Here is a 26,044-nt window from a genome sequence, read left to right on the forward strand (position 1 = left end):
CTAAAATTTGAGGGGACATTTGAGTTTCCCTCTGAAGATATGGAAAAAAGTGTTGGGTGTCTCATCCCCACTTCCTCTTCCCCCCAGGCCAAATAAGTCTGTGCTGCAAGGGCATTTCTGTTGTATCTGTAGTTTTGAAATAAATATCAAAAGAAACGGCATCAAGTGTTTACGCTGAACGATGGCACAGAGTGGCCTGGAGAAACCTGTCAGGCGGAGCATCACAGCGTCTGCACAGTCACACGAGGTGTCGGGAGGGGAACACGGGGGCTCGGGGCTGTGGTCAGTCACCGGCTGGACGCCGGTGCTGCGGAAGGCCGCTTGCTTTCTGACCTGGAAGTTGTCCTGGGCTGGGATGCTGGCCTTCAGACCTTTGCGTTTGCGCATTGCCACCAAGACGCGGCTGCGGCTGTAGAAGGGGTCTGCAGGCAGGGCCTGCCAGTGGTCAGACACGCACTGGGCGGGGGAAGGCCTAGCTCCCCGCGTGGCTCTCGGGTTGGCGGTGAAGCCAAAGACTCGTTGATGTGTCTTCATGACGAACATATGGCCACTTGGGAGTCTTCTAAGACGTGGCCCGCTTCCTGTTCAGGGCTCTGTAGATGCCGCCAACCTCTTGTTGCGGGCCCTGGATCTAGGAGCCGGGCTCTGGGAGAGGGGCGGGCGGTCAGCAGCGGCATGGAGGCAGTGCCAGGAGTGGTGACGCTCTGCATGGTGTCCGCGCGCAGCGTCACATCTGAACGTCGAAGCGAACGCAGCCCGCAGTCCCCTCGCGCGGTGCCCCCTCTTTGGTGGTGCACTGCAAGCCAGCCACCTCGCTGTCCTTGATCTTGTTAAGGTACTGCACGCCCTTGGTGACTTGGGATGATGGGGTCGGTGCTGGCGGGCCCAAAGCACCACATCTTGCGGGCCTCGGCCATGTCCTCCTCGTACTTATCTTGGCCAGGGGGCGGGCCCGCTGCTCGAGGCCCTGGCGGGCAGACACCTCACCCTTGCCAGTGTCCACCACCCGGCCATCTGGGAAGCGCTGCGCCCTCAGGTACAGCCGATTGTGCTTGTTAGGGAACTTGGACAGGTAGAGCATGTTTGCCTCCTTCCTGATGGTCTCACCTTGCAAGACCACTGTTGGATTTCTTGATGGAATGTGGGCGTGGTCCCCACTCCTCGAGGATGCAGGGTGCTGTGGGGTGTGACTTGGCCGGTGCTTCAGCCCTATCTCCACCAGCTTGGTTGCGCAGGTAGGCCAGGTTGTTGGCCTCTAGGACAATCCTGACAACCCGACCCAGCTCATGCGGAATTTCATCACCTTCATGTTGTGGACGTGCTCCAAGGAGGTGATGGTTCCCGTCTTCGTGAGAAAGCAGTGAATGCCCACCAGGCCCACGATGATGTTTCAGTGAGTCACATCCTCCTTAGGCTTCACATAACAACCCATTAAAACGGTTGTTTTCTGAATTGGCTTCAGGTACCTGGTCTCCTTCCTGGACCTGTGGTTGGGGGTGTGTATTGTGGTGATCATTTTGCGATCTTGGACAGATGTCTGTCTTGGACAGACATCTCCGAGGGTCACATCAATGATTTCATAGATGTGTGGATCAGACAGCAGTGTTGGTCAGTCTCACCCCAAAAATGACTGGGAAGGTAAATTGTTATGGTTGTTCCAGTGATGGAAGGTGATTAGTGCTGTTTTACAGGTAGTATTAATTAAAATGTCAAAATTGAGGACTTCTGAGGAGTTTGTGAGAACATGACTCAGAAGGGGACAGTCTTAATATAGTATTTCATTTTACATGAGACTGCATTCTTTGGGGACAAGAATCACATCATAGCCATTTTTGTTTCTACAATGGCTATTACTTAATATATGATCATAGTATTAAGTAACCAAAACAGGAAATTCTATATCTGCTAGAAACTTATATTTCAGCCATATTTCTATAACTAAATTGTGAGAAGTGTTTTTTTTTTTTTACAGATTAATAAACTGAGACTCAAATCACTTGTCTAGTACAGATAGGCACTCAGTTTTTGAACAGTTAAAACCAAAGAACCAATCAAGAATACATAGTCACTTCAATAACAAAAATAGTTCCACTTTAATACTTTATCTAGTAGGAAATTATTCTCAGTGACAAATTTTGTTAATTATCCAAGATGGTAGTGTTATTTAGAATCATTTGACTGGATAGAATTTGAGTTTCTCTTAGGTTATTAGGGTAAAGAATTTTTGAGATTAGATATGGAAAAGTGGTTTTCTGTAAAGGGTCACTTGAGATGCTGCTCTAAATTAAGCTGGGGGAGCAGTAAGTATTTTGGATGATAGAGATGAAAACAAAAAAGACCTCAGTAAAATGATCGAGGCTAAGCATGAACATTTTTGCAGATAAACTGTAATGTAACACCTGAGCTTAAAGAGTCAACTATCTAAGCAATGTTGGATAAAACCTAGTCAGTAGCAATTCATATGAAAAAATCAGATCCTATTGTTCACTGAACAGGAATTTACAGTGGCATGGTTGTCACCATATCTGTGATAGGAATATAGTGGCCTGAACAAATGAAGTAATAGTTCTATTGAGATTTATTGATCACTGCTTGTTTTAGTTCTGTTGCTGCACTAGTTTAGCAATACTCAGAGCACCTCCTTGTCAGAGGTGTGTGTCCTAGTCTCATAAGTTCTCTCTTTCAAGCTCCTGAGGCATCAGTACCAGCAAAGACCATAATGTTCCCTTTTGCCTTTTCAGTTTTCTAATGCCTGGGTAACCATTCTTTTAATTAAATTCTATTAAAATACCTTGTGTAGTTTTTATCTTCTGACTGGACCCTGATGATTACAACCAGAGATGAGCAGATGATGAAGTATGGGTGATTAATAGAACTTTTCAAATACGAAAAACTTGTATGTGAAAAGAAAATATATTAGCTGTACTTCACAGTGCTGGTTTCTTTATATTTCCTTCTTGGAGATTGTCTCACCCTATACTCTACCACCATAAATAGTCATGTTCTGGAGCACATGACCTAATTGCATGGCCACAGCTGATTGGACCAGGGTGGGTCCTTAGGGACAACAGATTCTAGGCTGGTCAGTTGGCTATGACAAGGTTTGGCTTTAAGTGTTCTGCCCAAAGATAGATGAACTGAGACAAATGGATTCTTTATGATTTTTCATCAAAAGTCTCAGTTCAAAGCTGCACCAAAAGAAGCAAGTGACACAGTTGAATCGATTAATAGAAGAGCCTAAGTGGCTCATGAACTCCTGCCATGGAGTTTTCCAGAGACATTTAACCTATGAATCACTTTCTTCTGCCCTCAGCAAAAACATTTCCATAATTAAGACTGGGTTTACTTTGTGAGGTAGCTATATCCCTATCAAGTGAATGTTCAAGCAGAGAATAGATAACTGTCATATTTGTTTTAGAGGGGATTTCTTCAAAGAAAGCCTTTTCGTGTTAGACTAAGATGTGCTTGTATTTCTAGACTCTGTTCTAGACCCATTGAATAAGAATATCTGAAGAATGGAGGCAAATCATACACATTAAAAATAGCAGCAGTAACAATGGGAACAACTCCCTCTGCCATGTTATGCTGAAGTAGCTGGTCTGTAGTTCAGTCAGATATGGGAAGAAAAGGGCTGTATGGTTGTTCTGGCTGTCTATTGCTGAATGACAAACTATCCCAACAGTTACTGGCTGACCATTTTTATTATCTCTCATGACTCTGTGGGTCAAGAATTCAAGCAGTCTCTGCTGGGCATTCTTTTGCACCATCTAGATTGATGAGGGCTACCTAGTGATACTTAACTGGAGACTAGTTTCATCTGTAGTATACAAGATGGCTTCATTCATGCCTGGCATCTTGGTGGGGACAACTAAACTCCTCTCTTTCTTCATATAGTTTCAGGACTTTTCCCTGTAGTCTTTCCAGCAAGGCAGTTGAACATCTCACGTGGTGGCTCATTGTCATGTGGAGGCTCAGGGCTCTCATACTCAAGGCAGAAACTGACAGTCCTTTTAAATGGTAGGCCTGGATCTGGCATATGCTACTTCCACTGTTCTCTATTGGTTAAAGTAGACACAAGGCAGCACAAATTCCAGGGGAGGGAAAATAAACCTTCTCTGTACGTGAGAGAAGAGTTAAAGGATTTGTGGCCATATTTTTGGATTGGAAATACATAATATTTGCTGAATTTTCATGAGAAGTATGCCAGTAAATGCTATCAATTACCAGTAATAATGATAGTAACTATTATTTTACTGAATTCAATTTGCTTTTTAAGCTAATATGAATATATGCATTCTTTCCATTGAAACAGTCTTTGTCTTTTTACTGAGAGGGAGAGAGAGAGGAGAAATGTTTAGTTAGGATTCCTTTAGATTTTTAGAAGATATCATGAAACATAATAAATAGGATCACTATTATTTTTCTTGGAGAGCTGAACTGATTTCATAAGCTGTTGGTGTTATTTACACTTGAGAGCAGATTAACATTTTTTATATTAATTATGAAACAGGAATTTGGGATTACTATTTGGTTTTGTTTTTCTTTCTTTTTATTTATTTAACTTTTCCTCTTGGTAGGGGTTGGTTATTACTTTGCTCAAGCTGCTGGGTGACTCAGAAATGAAATTGACATAGACTGTTCAATATCAAGTATGTTGATTTAAATTAAGAGCACAAAAGAGAGTTTCAATGAAAATGCAATGCCATTTAATAAATTAACATGTGGGACCTACTCAGGCTGGAGGTTGGTTTAATAAAGTTGCTTAAAGTTTTCTTTTATTGAGTTAAAGACTAGGGAACTAAATTTATTTTACTGATGTTCTCCCAAAATGGTAATGCTAAAATTCCAAGAGCTAAGGATTATGTCTTAACATGCACCCCCGACCCCCAGACAACCTCCTCAGTTACAGAACTCTCCAAACATAACACTCTTTCTGACTTGACAGATTGAAAAAGTAATTCTCTTATGGGAAAGTCATGTATTTCCTCTATGGAAGATGATTAATATGAATGCCTTTCATGCATCATTTTAAATCCTCTGGCCATACTTTCCATTCCAACCACTGCTGTAGCAATCCGTTTGTAGGCTTTTAACGTCTTCATGCAGGTGAACCTAATAGCACCTTGCCAGGATATCTCAGAGCCTGTGACCTGAACTGAGTGTCTCTAACTTCCTGGTGCAGATCTTCTCTGATACCACATCATTGGAGACCTATGGGAACTCCTTTGTACTCATGCGTGCACAACCTAGAAGTAGGAGGGGTAGAAGCAGATAGATAAATGCATCCTTTCCCCCACCCCTGCCACTGGACAGGTGGCTCCTAGGCACACTTCTTCATCTTCTCAGATGACCATTGAGGGGTGGAGTTGTTTTCCATAGTAGTGAACAACTATATACTTGTATCGTCTCTCTTTCTTTTCTTCCCTGTTTCATTCCCCCTTTCCCTCACTCTTGTTACTTGTGATCACATTCCCAAATAAATTGCTCACACATAAACCTTTGTGGTAGATCTGCTTTTTTGGGGGAAACCAGAGCTAAGACAGGCCCTATAAAATGTGTTTCTTCCACTTAAATGATCAGTAATGTGTTGGGATTTAATTAGGGTATGTTTCCTCAAAATTGAAAGCAAGAATATCCCAGTTTATGAGACTCTGTGTTCAGCACACTGTACTATCCATCTTTATCTTGTTTCAGTATTCTCTCTGCTGTTACATCTATGACCTTTGTTCTCTTGGCACACAGACAAGAACTTTGGGACAAGCACTGTCTGCTTATGAAGTTAAATGTTGGAAAAGGATATTTTGAATTTCAGAGGTCTGGAAGTTTTCATGAATATTTTAATTAATTTTAATTTCTTCTCCCAAACAGTATAATGGCATCAAGTCTGGTAAAAGTCATACCATGATTTCTCCTCTGTTTAATCCTAAATATTATATAGAGGGGAAATAAACTTTAATTGAGCCACAGTTTAAGTTGGAGATTGCCCAGTTCCCAACTTTGTAAATCACCACAAATTCCTTCTCAGACCCTGTCTTTGATTTGTTGAGATTAGATCTATGTTTTATAATTTCATTTTTTTCTCAAGTGTTATGTAGAAGGTATCATTCTAAGATTAAAAATAGTTCTGGGTGTATAAACTGGAAGACATACATGCATTTCACTGAAATAAAGCTTTTTAGCCTCCTAAACTATACTATTTAAAAACTATATAGTCTTTTGAAACTATGTAGTGGTCACTGTAATGAAATCTGAGTAGTATAGCATTTTATTTTACTTATTCATTTTTGCAATATCATATTCATGTTGGTGGATATATTTTAGAAGATTTGAAAGATGGTTTAAGGTAATTATACATTTTCTAATTAAAAGATATAAAGGATTTCAAAGTTTAGGGCTAAAATCCAACATTTCATTTACCTAGAACATCTCAGTTTATTGGTTGGAAGTTTTGTGGCTGTTTTAGAAACTTAAAGCATTATAGAATCCATAAAAAAACAGCATAGTTGGTAGTTTATGTTTGAAGTTAAGTATTAAAATTATTGGGAATATTAGACATTTTATGAACTAGGCACTGAGATAACTGTCTTACATGTATTTGACTCAGTCTTAAAAATAGCCTTATGGGATATGTGTTATTATTAATCCCTTTTTTAAACATGAAGAAAAATGAAACATTAAAGAAGTTAATCAATTTGATTAATTTTATCTAGCTATTAAGTTACAGAACTGAAGTGACCATTTCTTTTCTAATTCCAATTCTGGTGTTCTGTATGGTTGCTTCCCTTTTCGGGAAGACTGAAACCTGATAACCACTCCCAGAAAAACCTGATTGGTTTCCTGACCAAATTGACTATTGCTGGCTGTGAAATCACTCACTTGAAACAAAAGTATGGGACTATAAGAGAAAATTTAGAGAATGAAAAGGTGTTATAGGAACTAGGGTTCAAAAGGGGAAGAAATTTAGAAGAAAAGTAGAAAGAAAATGGAAGGAAGAATAGTAGAAAGAAGATAAGTGTCTGGCCAATAGTATAAATGGTAGCAGAGTGACCACGGCATTGGTGATTGAAAAATGATCATCACATCAGTGGGACGGAGGAAGAGTTGTACTGAGCAGTGGTAAATGGACCTATTATTATCTTACTGACTAATAGATGCAAATTAGTAATGGGTTCTAAATTCCATACATTGCCCTCTATTTAAGAAAGCAGAGAGTAATATAGTATGTATTAGTCGTATTCCAATGCCTGTTATCATTAAAACAGAAAATTTTGTTATGTGGAGAGTTATCTTTCAGGTATCTGGAAATTTGTATCACAAAGAAGAGCACTTCAGTGATTCTGATCTTTGAGTGTCATGATTATTTATAGTTCTTGGCATAGAAAAGATCAGGAAAAGTTTGATTCGTGTTATACTTCAAGACATCATATATTTCCTGTTTATTATCATTTACTTCTTAAATGACTGTGACTCCTAGATGTAATTTGACTTTCCATTAAAGTTTTTTTTTTTTGTTTTTTTTAAATAGGAAACTTTATATTTTAGATACAGTAAATGTTGCCTGAATACTGAAATTTTATTTATTTATTTTTCTATTCAGTGAATTGATCAAGAGATTTCAGATGATTATTTCAAGTCACAGAATCATAATTGGTCTAGGCAAGAATACTCTATACAGTTTTACCATTGTTTCCTTTCATATTTTGTCACCACGCCTATTCCTCTTGTCTTTCTTCTGTATATCTTTTTTTTTTTTTTTTTTTTTGCGGTACGCGGGCCTCTCACTGCTGTGGCCTCTCCCGCTGCGGAGCACAGGCTCCGGACGCGCAGGCTCAGCGGCCATGGCACACAGGCCCAGCCGCTCCGCGGCACGTGGGATCCTCCCGGACCAGGGCACGAACCCGCGTCCCCCGCATCAGCAGGCAGACTCCCAACCACTGTGCCACCAGGGAAGCCCCTCTTCTGTATATCTTATCCCTTATTTATTTAATGTATGCTCTTTTAGTTTTCTATTCCATATATGTATATATGTCTATCTGTGAAATATGGATAAAACTGTTCCTTGTATATGTTTAATCTTCATAATGATTAAACTTCATTCTCTCAAAAAGATATTCCTAAAATATTAGTTACTATATGCAGATCTAGTTCATTCCCTTTGATTATTTCATTGCTTTCTATTTTATGCATATTTCACATATTAATACCTTCACATTATTTCCTTCCTCCTTGGGCATCTGTGTGTTTCTCTGGTACATAACCCAAAGACCAGATTGCTGTGTAATAGGTTATATGCATGCTCTATTTTACTAAGTACTAATAGATTATGTGTACTGCAACATGTCTGCACACATGTGTACTCCCATTGACAAGGTTTCATAGATACTCACAAAATTAAGATGCTATTTTATGTGCTATTTCTACCTATTTAGGGATGTAAAATTATACCACAATGTTATCTTTAATTTACATTGCTCTTAATAGTGAGATGGAATATTGCTTTATGTAATTATTTTTGGCCACTAGCCTGTACTTCTGTTTCCTTGAATGCCTCCTTAGCATCTCCCTGAATTGTAAATATTGGTGTGTCAGAAGGCTGAGTATTTGAACATCTTCTCTTCTCACTCTTTTGGTTTTTAAAACCATCAGTCTGGATGAGATCACCATCTATGTCCTGATGACTTCCAAATTTAAACCTTCAGACAGGACTTCCTTATATCTAACTGTCTCCTTAATGTGTCCTCTTGGATATTCAGTAAGTATCTTAAAATTTACATATCCAAAAGTGCACTTTTGATCGCTACCCTTTCTCTCCAAAAACGCCCTACTCCTGACTAGTCTTCCCTCATTTCACTAAATGCACTAAAAAATCTTGGAGTTTTCCTCGAATAGTAGCATTCTCTCACATCTTATCACCTACCCATCAGTCAGTCTTCTGGGCTTTATTGTCATGTATATCCAGAATCTGGATGCCTTCTTTATACTTCAACCATTATTCCTCTGGTCCAAGCCACCATCATCTCTGGCTTGGATTACTGCCGTAGCCTCTTAACACACCCATCTGCTTTGACACTGTTTTTTTCATCTGGCTTAAAAGATTCATGTCTTTTCATCTCATTCACAGTTAAAACCCCAGTTCTTGTAATGACAAAAAAAAGTCCTATATGGTTGTTCTAATCTCACTTAACCATCTGTACTTGCCAGTTGCATTCCAGCCACACTGACCTATTTGATGTTGCTGAATATGTGTCACTCTTCCATCCCAGGGTCTTTGTAATTACCATCTCTTCTCTGGAATCCTACTCCCTAGGATAGCTTCATGTTTGTTTACCTCTCTCCCTCTGGGTCCTGCTCAAATGCCACCTTGGTTAATAATTCCTAGTATCTCAATTTACTTTTCTTGTGATATCATGTGGTAATGAGTATTTTATCTGTTTTCTTTTATAGTGTGTGATTTTCCTTAATTTGTATCCTTTTAGAATGTAAACTGCATGAGGGCAAGAAAAATTTTGATTTGTCCCTTGCTCTAGCCCCACTGTTTAGAATAGTGCTTGACATTGAATAAATATTAGTAGAATGAATAAATGATTTTGCTTTTATCTAAAGTTATATATTTTGGCTTATATTAAAATTAATTTCTAGCTTTCTTTTGGTTCATATTCTTTTGGTTCAAAAGGTATATGTATATTCTTTTAAATCTTGCTTTTCCCCCAATAATTCTATGCCCTTGCCCTTTTAAAAAAAATGTGTCACTTCTGGAGAACATTGTGTGTGTGTGTGTGTGTGTGTGTGTGTGTGTTAAGGGCAGTTTTAGGTTCACAGCAAAGTTGAGAGGAAGGTATAGAGATTTCCTGTGTACCCCCTACCCCTACACATGCATAGCCTCCCCCAAAATCAACATCACTCAACAGAAGGGTACTGTTTTTTTTTTTACCAAGAATGAATCTACATTGACACATAATAATCAACCAAAGTCCTTAATTTACCTTAGAGTTCACTTTTGGTGTTGTACAGTCTATGGGTTTGGACAAATGTGTAATGACATGTATCCACCATTATAGTATCATCCAGAGTATTTTCACTACCCTAAAAATCCTGTGTTCTGCCTATTCATCCCTCTCCCCAGTCTAACCCCTGGAAATATAACTGATCTTTTTTACCCTCCATTAGTGAGTTTTGCCTTTTCCAGAATGTCATATATTTGTCATAATTATGCAGTATGTAGCCTTTTCAGATTGACTTCTTTCACTTAGGAATGCTCATTTAAGTTTCATCCATGTCTTTCCAGAGTTGATTTGTTTATGTTTTTTAAAAACTCAAACTGAGAATCTTCATCTTCTATTGTTTGTTTAGCTTATTTACTGTAATTTCAGTTTTGCTATGACTTGTTTCTGTAATTTTTGATGAATTTTATTTACCATGCTTCTGGTTTTTAAATTTTTCTACCATTAACTAAAACAAATATCTCTCCCAGCCAGAAAGTTACCTGTTATTTTTGAGACCTGTAATTATGTTTTTCTCTACCATAGCTGTTATTTCACCCAAAGGAATTCCTTTGCCCATGTTGATATTGAAAGGAGTTTTAGGATTGTACTGTCATCCCTTTTTTAGTTACAATGTAAATTATTTTTATTTGCAATATAACTTTTTTTTTCTATTTGTTTTTATTCTTGTGGGATTATATCTTTAAAAAAAAAAACTTGTGGGGCTTCCCTGGTGGCACAGGGGTTGAGAGTCTGCCTGCCGATGCAGGGGACACGGGTGCGTGCCCCGGTCCAGGAAGATCCCACATGCCGCGGAGCGGCTGGGCCCGTGAGCCATGGCCGCTGGGCCTGCGCGTCCAGAGCCTGTGCTCTGCAATGGGAGAGGCCACAACAGTGAGAGGCCCGCGTACCACCAAAAAAAAAAAAAAAAAAACTTTCAAAGAGGATACATGTATGATAAAAATTTCTGAGAATTTTTTATGTTGAAACCTTATTGTACTAATATATGTATTTATTAACTCAGATAAATATTAAAATGATGGTTCAATTTTATTTTCCTTCAATATTTGCATATTGTGCTATTGAAGAGATATGTTACTATGACTTTTTCAAAATTCCTTTGTTCATGATCTGATTTTGGCATTTTCTTTGTGTCTAGGTGTGATTTTTGATTCTGTATCCCAGTACACTATGACTCTGAGTCAGACTAGGCTAACAGCTATAAAAAACAACTCCAAAATCTAGGCATTTAAAAATCAGTAAAGGTATGTTTTTCACTCTCACCACAGTCCAGCTAACTGTTTGGCAGGTAATTGTTCAACATGGTCATTTGTACCCTGGCTCCTTTGATCCGGAATTAGTCATTTAGCTCCACCTAGATACAAGGGGACAGAAGGAAAATGTATCCTTCTTGTGTGCCCAGGAGGTCAGTGAAACAATTTGGTACAAACAGAGATTTGTCTCTGCTATAGAATGCTATCAAACTGAAGCTTAATATAAAGCCTTTTTTAGTTTTGGAAAGGTTCTTGGTTATAATTTTTTATCACTATTTTATCCCTTGCCTGCAGTCTTTATTTTCTCTTTTGGTTTTCCAACCCACTGGACTTTGACACCTCTATTTCTGTTCTACAATATTCTTGTCTTTTTTTCTCATTTTTTCCCCTCCTATTTCTCTGTCTTTTTCTCATGCCTTTTGGGAGAGTTTTGTGACCCAGTCTTCCAGTTAAGTAATGCAATTTTGAATGTATTCATTCTGCTACTTCACAGGATTATTTATTTCACAAATCTTATCTTTCATGTCCAATATTTCTATTTTAGTAATATCTGATTGTCTTGCCACCTGTTGCAAATATGTTCCTTTTTCTGTTTGAGTATATTCTATCTTTTTAAACTTGTTTTCAGTCTCTGTCTGTCCCTTCCCTTTAGTTCATTTTCCTCCACTAAATTTTTCTCTTTGTTGTCTTCTAAGATAGTTCTCCTGTTCCTTAAATGTCTCTTAATTTTTCTCTCTATGGCAATCTTTATTTCCTGAAAAGAAAGGAAACAACAGGTGGCTGGCCTGCTATCTGTTGGGTGGGTTAAATTGACAATACTAGTGAGTTTCGGGCTTATGCCCACCACTACCTTTTTTCCTTTGTCATAGAGTGCTTTCTAATCTCTGTACTCAGCCTTAGCTCTTGTCCTCAGATAGCAACCTTCTTTTCTAATTCACCAGTCCTAGGAAATGTGAGGAGGACTTTAAGGGGGCATTGGCTGCTCCAATCCTTGTTCTGGCTCTCTATACCAGCAAGACATTGTTGATAACCTTGATGTTATCCTATAGCCTCTAGTCGGAGATCTAGCCTTCCTGCCCTGTGTTATTACAGGGTGGGCAATGAGTGGGGAATAAGGATTTCAAGGTGATAGGTAGAGTGAGATTGCCATTTTTGTTTTTTAATTTTCATTTTTTTGGTCTTTTAAAATAATTTTTATTGGAGTATAGTTGATCTACAATGTGTTAGTTTCAGGTGTACAGTAAAGTGAAGAAGTTATACATACATATATATATATCCACTCTTTTTTAGATTCTTTTCTCATATAGGTCATTACAGAGTATTGAATAGAGTTCCCTGTGCTATACAATAGGTCCTTATTTTATATATAGTAGTGTCTTTGAAATTATGAAGCAGTTTGAAATAATAAAAAACCCTGGGATTGAAGGAAAGAGGAATCTGTGTGGTTTGCCCATTTTTTTCATCCATCAAACATTCTTCATGCACCTATTTTTTATTTAATGAACATTATCAGGGACCTATGATGGGCCAAAAATTGTTAAATGAACTATAAATTCAGTAGTAAACAAAATAGAAAAAAATATTGCTCTAACAGTCTGGGAATGGAGGAGACAAACCTATGTTTGATTTGTTAGGAGAAGATAAATGCTGTAAATGAAAACAACACTGTTCCTGGTTAGAGAATGTCAGAGGCTAGGAGGGCAAGATTTGAGCAGAGACCTAAATGAAGGGAGAATGTGAGTGGAATGCGTTCACTTAGTCTCTTAGTCACTTATAAGCCATGTGATTGTGGGCAGGGTTTGTTGCGGAGATTGAGTGGGGCAGTGACCCATTACATGTCATTGAGTAGGGACTCAAGAATGGGAACTCCTACTACTAATAATGCACATTATTAATAAACCTCAATTAATAATTAAAATTCTGCTTTAATGTATCTGACTTTACTGTTACTAAAATTGCCTTTAATTTGTTGAAAATTCCTGTGGGATTGGCAGCAAAGTCATATAGCAAATTTTAATCACTTTGTTTTTACATCTGAGAGTCATTAGTCATGGTCTTGACCACAATACAGTGAAGTTAAAAGATTCCATTGGCAGGAAGCAGTGGATTTTAAGGACCATTCAAGGAAGAGTATGAATTAGTGAGGGGATAGCTAACAAACATTTGCTAAATTCTTTCTGGTTCTTTAGAAGGAAATAGGAACATCCTTCCCTCTTCATCTCTCTCTCTCTCTTTCATACACACAGGCACATACACGTTAAGCCAGCAGAAGATTTAGAATAATTTGCTCTTGTAAACGTTATAACTAAACTCTCCCATCCAGGATTTTCATCTGCATAAATATATGAGCAATGCTGAATGACACCCTTTCCATCTTCCAGCACCTCTCTGGCCCTCATCCACATGGGAACTGAACATCTCATTGCTTTATAGTCACATTTGATCAAACATGATATTAATTATCCAGCTTAAACTCTTACCTTGAACATCAGAACTGGTCTGAATAAATTGCCTGCTTTGTAAGACTGTCAGCATTTAAGAGTTGAATATTTTCCATCAAAGAAGAAGCTAAAAGGTTTGGACCGTCTTGTCTAAAGGCACTTTCCAGAGAAGTGTCCAAAATGTTTTGAATGGCTGTAACACTGCAATAAATGTATAATTGTTCAATTTCACTACCTTAAAGGAAACAGAACTCATTTAGATAAGTGATCTCCAATGTTTAGTACCCCATTTTTTGTTCCAAAGATCATTTTATTTAGATTGTTATGTATAAAATATGAAAACCACATTTTTTTTCTTGTTGAAATTTGATGGAGGGGATGGTAATGGTGAGAAGCCCAGATGCCGTTTAACCTGACAGCCCCCCAAGGGTCCATGGAACACTGGAAACTGCTGATTTAGAAGTCTCAGTTGTCCAACTCTTATTTGCAGGTAAATAAGAAAAGATGGATGTGTACCGCCCTGACTCTTTCTCCATAACATGGACTTAAAACTTGCTATTTCCTATTATGTATTTTGATTTGGGGAGAAAAAAGACAATATTACTCGGCCATTATAATGAAATATTCCACTAACACGTCCAGGTTCCTTAGCCATTCAGAAATCTCTTATTGAGGAGTGGGTGGGAATTAAGAAACAATCATCCCATCTCTGCACTAGATGCTGACCCAAGCATAACAGTTTTGCAATGTTTAAGTATTTTAACTTTGCATAATCAGTTGTGTCTATCTATTGTGTTATTTCTACCTTTATTCATTTATTCAACAAATAATTTTTAAAACCTATTTACACTCAAGGACTAGAGTGAGGGCTTGAAGACAATTAAAAAAAAAGAAAAGGCAGGGTCTAGGTTTTTGGCACTCACAGAAACTGTACAACTTATTTTACACTGAAATATTTACAGTTATAAAGGACAAGTACCTTTTGGCAGTGAACATCATTCTCATTTTCAAGTTTGCTAGAATTATCAGAAAAAAATGCTGTGTTACAATATGACTGATTTTAATAATCCTCATTGCTTTAATGATGTATATTTTTAAACATGTGGTAGTTCCTACTTAGAGATTTTCAGGGACTGATTGTTGGTAAGAAAATAATTTGTTCCCCCCCAAAACAAATATTCTATATTATTTATTGGTGTCCTTCATCTGTCTCACTTAATACTGGCTAGTGGTCTTAAATACAAAAAGAAAATTAGGTTAAATTCGGAGAAGCCTATGTGAGAGATGTTTTATGGGTACTTCTCAAGGAAATGCTGGACATTTATTCACTAGTCATACTAAGTGAAATTCAGCCTACCCAGTTACATATTGGAAAACTTTTGATGATTAGGATGAGCTGTTTGTGGAAAGTAATCATGTCCTTTACTTTGCCAGTGACACCAGTACCATGGTAAATAATTGGTATTCCGTACTTTATGCACTGGCTAATGTGTTGAAACCTGAAACTATTGGCCGTGAAGATCCTACTAAGAGGGTATTATTCTAAGAAGCATAGCCTGAGGGTCATTAAGTTGTACAGCTTTCTCTGTTACTTTAAAAACCAGATATTATGCAACTACATTTTGTACAATTTTATTTCCTGAACTTTTGCCAAAAAACTGATTTTTAAAAAATCAAACACTATCAGTTCCAGTAAATGACAGTTCACTGCTACTTTTTCAGCCCCACTTGCACCCAGGTTTTCAGGAGGGCACACAATTACCCTTAGACTTGCTTCTGAGTTTTGTTAGGCATGTTGTGATTTGTTAGCTGCGATGACTCAGATGAAACCCCCTTTTAAAGAGATGACTCAGTGGTATTTAAATAAATTCTGTTATGTAAACTGGAAAAAACCTTTCTAGGCAATAATATCCTTTCTCTGAACTGTTTTATGACATCCGTTGACAGTATTGCTATCTGTGACCCATTCTTATATCTGTTCTGGTGCTGTTGGTGCTTTAAGTGATGGTTGCAAATGCAGTAATGTTTCATTAGCTCAGACTTGCTGATTTGTGATTTGGGATAATTTCCAAAGGGAACTGGCTGAAGTTTAGTTACTCTTGTAACCCAAGAAATAGCTGACTAAGAAAAGTAAGTCTTAATAAGATTTCTGGAGTGATTTTGATTGAGAAAGAAAATATGTTATACAGGCTGTTTAAACATTTGTTAGACTGAACATCATTATTATCATATCATATCTGTCTCTTTTCAGTTATTGGCTGTGTGATCTTAATTTCCTTGTCTGTAAAACTGTGAGGATAATAGCATCTACTTTGTGGTGTTCCAGCTCCTTCATCCATTAAGTGGTGCTACTGATGGGTCCTACATCGTGGACTTGTGAATGATAATGGGTTAATACACAAAGTGATTAAGGAATACCTGGCATATGCAATTCTTCCAATGTTTTAGCTGTTTTTGAAAATTATTATTGGCAGGGTGCTCACAACTGTTTGTTAGTAATACTGCATTAAACATCATTTCTGGGCCACATTTAACCATCAGATGAGAAAATTAGTCTAAATCTCTATTAATTATGATTATTTGAATCAATTTTATACATTTAACAGTAACATATGCTAAAACAGACATTTCATTAAGGTAGACTTTCCTGGAATAATGAAGCTTCTCACTGTTGTTCTAGTTCTTTTTTGGTTTTTTTAACATCTTTATTGGAGTATAATTGCTTTACAATGGTGTGTTAGTTTCTACTTTATAACAAAGTGAATCAGCTATACATATACATATATCCCCATACCTCCTCCCTCTTGCGTCTCCCTCCCACCCTCCCTATCCCACCCCTCTAGGTGGTCACAAAGCACCGAGCTGATCTCCCTGTGCTATGCGGCTGATTCCCACTAGCTATCTATTTTACATTTGGTAGTGTATATATGTCCATGCCACTCTGTCACTTCGTCCCAGCTTACCCTTCCCCCTCCCCGTGTCCTCAAGTCCATTCTCTACATCTGCATCTTTATTCCTGTCCTGCCCCAGGTTCTTCCGAACCATTTCTTTCTTTTCTTTTTTTTTTTTTAGATTCCATATATTTGTGTTAGCATACAGTATTTGTTTTTCTCTTTCTGACTTACTTTACTCTGTATGACAGACTCTAGGTCCATCCACCTCACTACAAATAACTCAATTTTGTTTCTTTTTATGGCTGAGTAATATTCCACTGTATATATGTGCCACATCTTCTTTATCCATTCATCTGTCGATGGATACTTAGGTTGCTTCCTTGTCCTGACTATTGAAAATAGGGGTGCAATGAACATTGTGGTACATGACGCTTTTTGAATTATGTTTTTTTCAGGGTATATGCTCAGTAGTGGGATTGCTGGGTCGTATGGTAGTTCCATTTGTTGTTCTAGTTCTTATGCTAAGAATCTGAATTGCACTCACAATGTGTACAAAGCAGTATTATAATATACGGAAGCACCAGTTTTTGCTGAGAATCACATCAAAATGAAAATTGCCATAACTCTGTTTTATTCCTGATTTTCTATTTCTTAACTCCTTTCCCCTCAGTGTCCTTACCCTTAACTTTAGTAATAACTATCTTGAGTACTCTATGGAGGTGGTGTGAGATGAATTGTTATGCTTGATTTAGACAAATGTTCTTTTAACTGAAGCAGCATACATTCCTCCTTCTTCTGGTATGAGCACCTGTTTTCTTCATTTGGTCCTAACATCTTTATTGTGAGATACAGTTGTGATGCCAATTGTAAAAAGATGTGCCCCACACATTTTTAAAAGCAAATTTCAAGAAATGGATCCCTGGAATTATAAACTTGAACACAAGTGCAAAGACTAAATCTGATGGGGATCTTTCATCACCAGGCAAGCATCTGAAGAGATACTGTTATAAGGTTCTATTACCCAGTCACTGGCACTACTTTTGTTTCTTCCCTTTATTTACCTAGTCCTTTGGCTCTTCCTTTGTTGCTTTGTTTCTGCCAGCTATGCCATATTCTTCCAATAAACTCATTTGTTTATTTAAGTTAGCCAGGGCTGGGTTTTGTTTTTTGCAGTTAAAAATCCCTAAATGATGTAGTGTCCCGAAATAAACTGTGAGTTGGTGAGAAAGGTGTGGTTCCAGGAATTTGTTGAATTAGCCTTGTAAAAGTCACTGAGCTGGTCATAGCTGAGTTTCTTCTGAAAATGGAAATGTTTGGCCTTCTTGGTTTTGGAATTTAATTTTACCTCTAATACCACAAAAACATTTCTGGGATAAAATAGAATATTAAAGATGGAAACCCTCTGAGCAAGCTACAGGTATTTACATATAGGGGACACCCTACCAGGTCCATGTCAATGATTAAAATACTCTCTTGTGCTATCTTGTTAGATCAAGACAACACAGAGGAAATATGTTTGAGGAAATGGCTTGAAACAAATGAAAGCATGGCCAAATTAGATTGAATGGAGAAGATGGATAACTTTCCCTCCTGAGGGGGAAAATGCATCAGGAAATATTACTGGAAGAACAAATAAAACTTCACTGCTTCTGAGATTTTTTTCTGTTTCTCTAACCTCCAACTTAAGCAGTAAAAGAGTAATGAGGACTCCTACTCATGAGCTGTCAATTCAGAGCAAGTACAAAGATAGGAAACCACCCCTGAGCTGCACGTAACATTGGCCCCCAAATCTTATTATTCCATCAAATTGTTTTTTGTTTTCATATCTTTTAAAGTGCTAACCTATTTTATTTCATTTTTATTTTTAAACCATTTTTGAGGTATGATTAACAGATAAAAAGCTTTAGATATTTAACGTATAAATGATGAGTTTGGGGATAAGTGTAAACCTGGGAAACTATCAACATCAAACCAAAGTTTCCTCCTGCCTCTTTTATTACTCTGTGTGTGTGTCTGTGTGTGTGTGTGTGTGAATAATATAAAATCACTTAATATAAGATCTACACTCTTAGCAAATTTTAAGTGTATGATACAGTATTGTTAGCTCTAGAGATGATGCTGTATTGTAGAACTTCCAGAAAGTCTTTATTTTACATAACTGAAACTTTGTATCCTTTAAGAATCAGCTCTTCATTTTCCTCTCCCCCCAAACCCTAGCAACTACCATTCTAATTTCTACTTCTGTGAGTGACTGCTTAGAGTCCACATATAAGTGAAATCACGCGTATTTGTCTTTCTGTGTATGGCTTATTTCAGTTAGCATAATGACCATACCTGTTGCCACAAATGCAAGATTTTCTTCTTTTTAAAGGTTGACTGATATTCCATTGTAGGTGTATACCACATATTTTTATCTACTTATCCAATGATGGACATTTAGGTTGTTGCCATATCTTGGCTGTGGATAATGCTGAATACTGTAAATCATACTTCAGTGAACATGGGAATGCAGATATCCCTTTGAGGTACTGATTACAATTCCTTTGGATGAGTATCCAGAAGTGGGATTGCTAGTTAATAATGTAGTTTTATTTTTAATTTTTTTGGGACCCTCCGTACAATTTTCTGTAATGGCTATACCAATTTATATTCCTACCAACATGTATTGGTATACCAGGGTTCTCTTTTCTCCTCCTCCTCACCAAGATTTGTTCTTTTTTTTCTTTTTAAATGATAGACATCCTCATGTTAGAGAGGATATCTCATTTTGGTTTTTTGGGGGGTTTTTTTTGCGGTACGCGGACCTCTCACTGTTGTGGCCTCTCCCGTTGCGGAGCACAGACTCCAGACGCGCAGGCTCAGTGGCCATGGCTCACGGGCCCAGCCGCTCCGTGGCATGTGGGATCTTCCCGGACCGGGGCATGAACCCGTGTCCCCTGCATCGGCAGGCAGACTCTCAACCACTGCGCCACCAGGGAAGCCCTCATTGTGGTTTTGATTTGCATTTCTGTGATGATTAGTGATGTTGAGTACTTTTTCATGGCGCTTGTTGGAAAAATGTCTGTTCAAGTCCCTTTGCCCATTTTTTAATCAGGTTATTTTTAATTTTTATTTTATTTTCACTATTGAGTTGTATGAGTTCCTTATGTATTTTGGATATTAACCTCTTATCAGCTATATGGTTTGCCATATGCATGTATCAGTTGATGTATAAATATATTTTCTACCATTGTGTAGCATGCTTTTCCATTTTGTTCATGAATTTCTTTGCTGCATAAAAGATACTTAGTTTGATGTAATCCCACTTGTTTGTTTTTCCTTTTGTTGCCTAGGCTTTTGGTGTCATATCTAAAAAATTGTTGCCCAGATCAGTGTCAAGGAATTTTCCCGTATCTTTTCTTCTAGGAGCTTTACAGCTTCAGGTCCAAAATTTAAGCCTTTATTTTGATTTGATTCTGTGTGTGGTGTAAGATAAGGGTCCAGTTTTATTCTTTCACAAGTGGATATCCAGTTTTCCCAAGACCAATTATTTAAGAAGATATGCTTGTCTGAAGGAGGTTGCCAAAATCAGTGTTGCTACATGGTGGTAAGGGCTGGAACCTCTTATTCCAACATCTTGCTGATGTCACTCCTCAAGTTGGTGATAAAAGCATATTATCAGTCTTGGATTTGATAGTTATTGATATCTATTATGAGAGAAGAAATTGTTCCTTTTTAGGGACTGATTTATTACTTAAAGTTTTTAAATGAGACTCATTTATAGATTACTACTCTCTTCCACCATTGTTTCAGAAATAAATTGTTGCAAGCATGGAGGTAGGGTGGGAAGGCATAAACCTGTACCATATGTTCTTTTCCTAAGATTCACTTAAAAAGGTATTTTAAAGGATGTTAAAAGGAAAGTTTTAAAAGGATCTTAAGATTGGAGATTGTGTGTGTGTGTGTGTGTGTGTGTGTATACACACACACACACATATATATATATATTTTTTTACCATGGCTGTTATTGATGTACATCTAAAAATCAGTCATGTCTTAGGAAATGTCCAGCAAATATGGGACAGAAATATATACATATAGAGGTATAGCTATAAAATATATATAAATATATGTACCAGTATGCACAGAGCAAACTACTGAGTTAACACATGCTTTTAGAAATGGGAAATTAGAACTTTTATGAAGTAGAACAAAACTTCTAAAAATATTCAGAGCTAATGGAAGTTCTATGTCAATGAATCCTATTGAGTTTATTTGAGGCAGTATCTTAAAAGTGAAGTCATAGTTTGTGGAACGCATGATATCTTGAATGATATCAAGGGCTCAGTAGGTGTTTAGTCATCTAAGTTGATGATGATGATTCAGCCACATTGGTACTTAGTCACATTACCTATAGTTTGGAAATGATGATACCATTATTTTTCATTTTCATTTTGCTGAGATATGCTAAATTGTTTCTAAAACAGTATTCATCTTATACTGTAATTAATCTGAAACAGATGCATCTTATACCTTATTTATGTTTTGTAAGTAAAATAAGAAGAGGACTTAATTTTAAGTCTGTCTTTTCTATAGGTAAGTCCCATAGTGAAAGCATGGAGGGCAAAATTTTAATAAGGAATCAGTATTTAAAATAAGTGTATTCATGCTTATTTTAAATACTATTTATTGACTAAATTATATATTTTGAGAAAATATTTTCCCATCGTTCTGATATCATCCAGTTTGAAGAAGTGGCAGATCAATGATGAATGATTTGACGATATGAAAGATTTAGTCAGTGTTCTAATTCTCTGACCTGATGATCCAAGACCAGCATTAATAAAGGGCACCAGGAAGCCTCCCAAGGGTTTATTGAGGGGAGGAAAAGTGCTTTCCTCTTCTTTTGCACAGAAAAGTTTGCACAGTTTTTGGAGAGCATAGTTTTGGAATTCTTCACAGTTTATCAAGTCTTATATTCTGCCCTGCTCTATATACTATTTTATCCTGTCCTACCCAACCTGACTCTCCTTAACTATGAGTGGAGTTAGGGAAGAGAAGTTATTTCTGAATCTGCATCCCTTGAAGCTACCAGCCTAGGTATTTCCACAACTGGTTCACTAAGAAGCACAGGAAATGATGGGCATGTGTGCAAGAATAATTGTTCCACTTCTAGAAGAATGCTGAAATGTTCCCACAACTGGCTTCATTTTGAGGAAGGCAGAGCAGAAGGGCTATGTGCTTTTATGTGCAAAAGAAGAGGAAAGCTCTTTTCCTCCCCTCAGTAAACCCTTGGGAGGCTTCCTGATGCCCTTTATTGATGCTGGTCTTGGATCATCAGGTCAGAGAATTAGAACAGTGACTCAATCTTTCATATCTTCAAATCATTCATCATTGATCTGTCACTTCCTCAAACTGGACGATATTAGAACCATGGCAAAATCAAAATAAAAATACATTAAAAATCCCAATCAGAATTATTTTCTGTGCTTGACATCTTATTTAACACAAAGATGGACATCTAAAGAAAAGAGCTCATATCTTTCTTTTAGAAGCAAAATAACTACATGAACATAAAACTGATCAGCTTAGCATTGTCCAAGAAATGATCTGGGGCAATAATAAAAAATCTAGCTTAACTTTATAAACTCAAAATCTAGTCACAGAACCATTTTATGAAGGTATCAAGATCTTCCAGATCAAAAATAATCCAGAATTCATTAAGTAGTATTCAGTTGAATCTTTTCAATAAGGCAAGGAAGGAAACAAATATATTTTAGGAAGATTTGGTAGTTAAAATTGAAACAGAAAGGATATTCTGATTAACTTTCAGTTAACCAAATTGCCTTAATCTATCTGCATTTAGTTTTTAGATTGAAATTTGAGAATTTACTTAAGTGTTAGTGTAAAGGGCAAATCTGAAGTAGGACAAAAGTAGAAATTTCAGTTAGACAACTTAAAATCTCAGCTCTGTTTCCTAGTTATTGAGTGATCCTGGGTTTCATATCTCAGAGTTTCCATTTTCTTATCTGTGAAACAAGGGGTTTAGACTAGTAGTCACTTCCAAGTTTAAAAATTATATGATTTTAGAGTACCTCTGACATTCTTTTGCTTTTTGTTTTACAAAACCTCTCTGCTTTGTAGACTGGATCCTTTTTAAGAACAGACATGAGGGAGTCTTCAGTATTTAGTGTAGAGAGCAATGCTAACGTACCAAAAATGTAGAGTAGTTCTTTTTGTCATTAATTTAAAGTAGCAAGACTATAGATAAGATTTTTGATTTTATACACTCTGGACATATTAAGCTTTTTACTTTCTTTTACCCAAAATTCAGAACTTTGTAAATAAAATATTATTAAAACCACTGAAAATACTCATGGTCCATTTAGCCAACAGAAGAAATCAGTTTAGTATGTACAAGAATAGCTTTTCTCTTGCTTGTGCAATTAAGCCTTCTTACTTTCATATGTTATTTGTAAGCGTAATCAATCACAATCAATCTAAATATCCAAAAGACAAAATATTTTACACAGGGAAATTGCAGTACTATTAATATAGAAACTCAACATGAGACAAAATACTACCTTTAGTCAGGTTTGTATAAAAGACAAGTCAGCTTAGAAAAGTCGAGTGGGAGAAATGAGAGGGAGAAGAGAAAATGCCAAGTGTGAGCAATCTATCCAGAAGAAGAGAGTGACGTTGTTGGTTACCACTTATCTCCCTCTGTCCTTGTTGGCAGAGCTTGAGTTTAGAATGCACTTAGGGTATGGACGTGTGACCTACCCTTGAATAATGAAACTTGAGGAAAAGTCTTTTGGAGGGCTTCTGGGAAATGTTTATCTCCCAAAAAGGGAGAAGGAGAAGTAGAAGAGAGAAATTTCCCGTAAGCTGTATTTTATCTACATGAGATCTCTGAAATTGTGGCAACTGTCTTTCAACATGAGTAGGGAAGTCAAAGGATGAAGGCAATAATCCAGTGGGATGGCAGAGTAGGAAAATAGAAGTCCTGGGTGCCTTTGGATTTGTGTTGAGGGAGATAATTTTACTTATTGTTTAAAGTATTCTGGTTGACTCCTTTGGTGCTTGTGGCAGAAAGGGTTGTATCTCTTCCATCCCTAGCTACCCTCTCACCTTTGGCATTGTTTTATTTTTGTCCTAGAGACCGCTCCAAGATGCTTGCAATTGCTTATGTAAGGTTGTTTTGGGTTGAGGGACCTGGGTGGTGGGTACGGGCAGGTACCTTTTAGTTCCAAGTTTTATTTTCTGTTATAGATTGGAGCAGTAGTCTTGTCTACTCAGAATATGCATTAACGCAGATCACTTAATTGAATATGCTGTAAAAGAAACAGGAAACTGAAGAAGTACAATGACTGTAATCATAGCACTAGAGTTATTATCTCTAATGTTTTGTAGAGGAGAAAAGGAGAGTGGGATGATACTGTGGTGGTTAGTAACCAGTGCTTTAAAGAAAGTGACTAAAAATGATTTACTGAGGGCTTACCATTAATTCATAATATATTATCATGAATGAGTAATTTATATTGTTGCTTTCACATGGCACTGTTTTGCCCTTGTCGATGCTGATTTTGTTTGTTGTCACGTTAGTCACTTGTTAAGTTATTTTTGGCTCTCTTGTATTTTCTAATAATCCTTAATAGAGTTTAGTGAGCTAAATACTTTTGTTGGATAATATATGCATGAATGCATCTAAGGGTTGGACAGAGGATTTTTATTTCTGCTAATTAGTGTGAAACTATACTTCAGTTTTTCCCAGATCAGTTAATATTTATTTTTGCATTTTAGTTGATTCTTTCCCCAGAATCCATCATCTCCATTTTGCAAACTGTATAATGGAAATATCAGATAATTTTAGCTTTTGCCTCAGGTACTCTATTCATTAATCCATCCATTCATTCACTCAAAAATGTATTTTGAGTGTCTAATTTGTGCCAGTCATAATGTTTATTACAAAGATGGAGAAGCTAAATTCATTCCATGCCCTCATAGAGCTTATATTTATAAAGTCACATCAGGATTTCAGCATGGCTTGGCATGTCTAACTGATGACAAATGTACATTTTTTTGGAGAAATAATTACTTAGTGCCTAAGCCCATGATCACTCCTTTTAAGTTGGTTGTAGAATAGGCATTACTAAAAACCAATTTTAATTGGTAGAAAGTAAGACCGCTACTAAGGAAGAGGAAGCATGCAAATAATCCACTTGAAGTTAAAAACAACAACAACAAATTTTTCTGACTAGAAAGGGCATAGGTATAGATTTCAAGGTATGAGAAGAGAGAGAGTGTTATGTGTTAGACTAAGCAAACAGAGACTCCTCAGTGTCTTTTCATTTGACCTTCCAGCAGTACATGGCACAACTGAACACTCTGTCCTTGATAAACTTTCCTTGGCTTCCTTTCTACCACATTCTTGAATTTTCTTCCCTCTCTGGCTACTCCTTCTTAATTATTTTGAGGGTCCTCTTCCTTGGTTTGTTTTGTTTCTATCATATATCATTTACAAACTAAAACTGGGCAATATTGTTAACTTCCATGACTTCCATTACTGTCTATAGGTTAATGTTTCCCAAACCTGTATCTGCAGCTTGTTCTCCCTCCTGAACTTCAATCTAGATCCACACATCCCGCTACTGATATGATACCTGATTTGGATGTCTGCTTGGTCACTGAAAAGTCAAAATATCCAAAATATTTTCTCTAACCTCTTCTTCCTCTTAAGTTTTTATCTAAAACCATCACCTTGCCCTGTTTTTACACTCAAATCCAAAACATCACCAAGTCCCTTCTGTGCTACCTCTTTAACCTCTTGCTCAGTTTCAACCACTTTATTACATTTTCCTATTCATTATCCAAGCCACACCCTTCATCATGTCACCTGAATTATTTGATTGGCTTCCTAACTGATCAGATTCCCTAGTGCTAGTCTTGATTCTCTCTAAATTTGATTCTTTCTCAACTGGAAGGCTGAGTGAACTTACTGAAATACAAACCTGATTTAGAGTCTTCACGGTTAAAATCTTCTTGGTGCTTCTTATTAAGATATAATCCACATTCTTAACATGACTGCACGATTTAAAATCTGGCCCTTCTAGTTTGCACATCTCTCCATAACGTACTCTGCTATGAACTATTTGGCAGTTGCCCGAATGTATCATATTACCTTACCTTCAAAACTGTGCATGCACTTTTCTGAGAGAATTTGTTGTTTATTTTCCAACTGGATAGCTCCTATATGTACTTCAGGCCTTACTTTGGCTGCTAAATTCCAGAAATTCTCTGCTGGCTGCCACCCTCATGAAGCTGGCTTTGTGTGTCCTTGTAATGATCCTATTTTCTGCTTCTATCAGTTTATGATGTAATTTCCATGGTGGTCTTTATCCGTTACTGGAAAGTGTTATCCAAGAGAGCAAGGACTTGGCCTGCAATATTTTATCCCCAGAAAAATACCTGGCACA

General features: G+C 37.2%; 1 pseudogene; it reads right to left on the bottom strand.

Annotated features, from left to right (window-relative positions):
* Positions 1-25,744, bottom strand: LOC137228364 (elongation factor 2-like; annotated as a pseudogene).
* Positions 25,745-26,044: the final 300 nt, after the last annotated feature.

The sequence above is a fragment of the Pseudorca crassidens genome, chromosome 7, assembly GCF_039906515.1.
Source record: "Pseudorca crassidens isolate mPseCra1 chromosome 7, mPseCra1.hap1, whole genome shotgun sequence".
NCBI lineage: Eukaryota > Metazoa > Chordata > Mammalia > Artiodactyla > Delphinidae > Pseudorca > Pseudorca crassidens.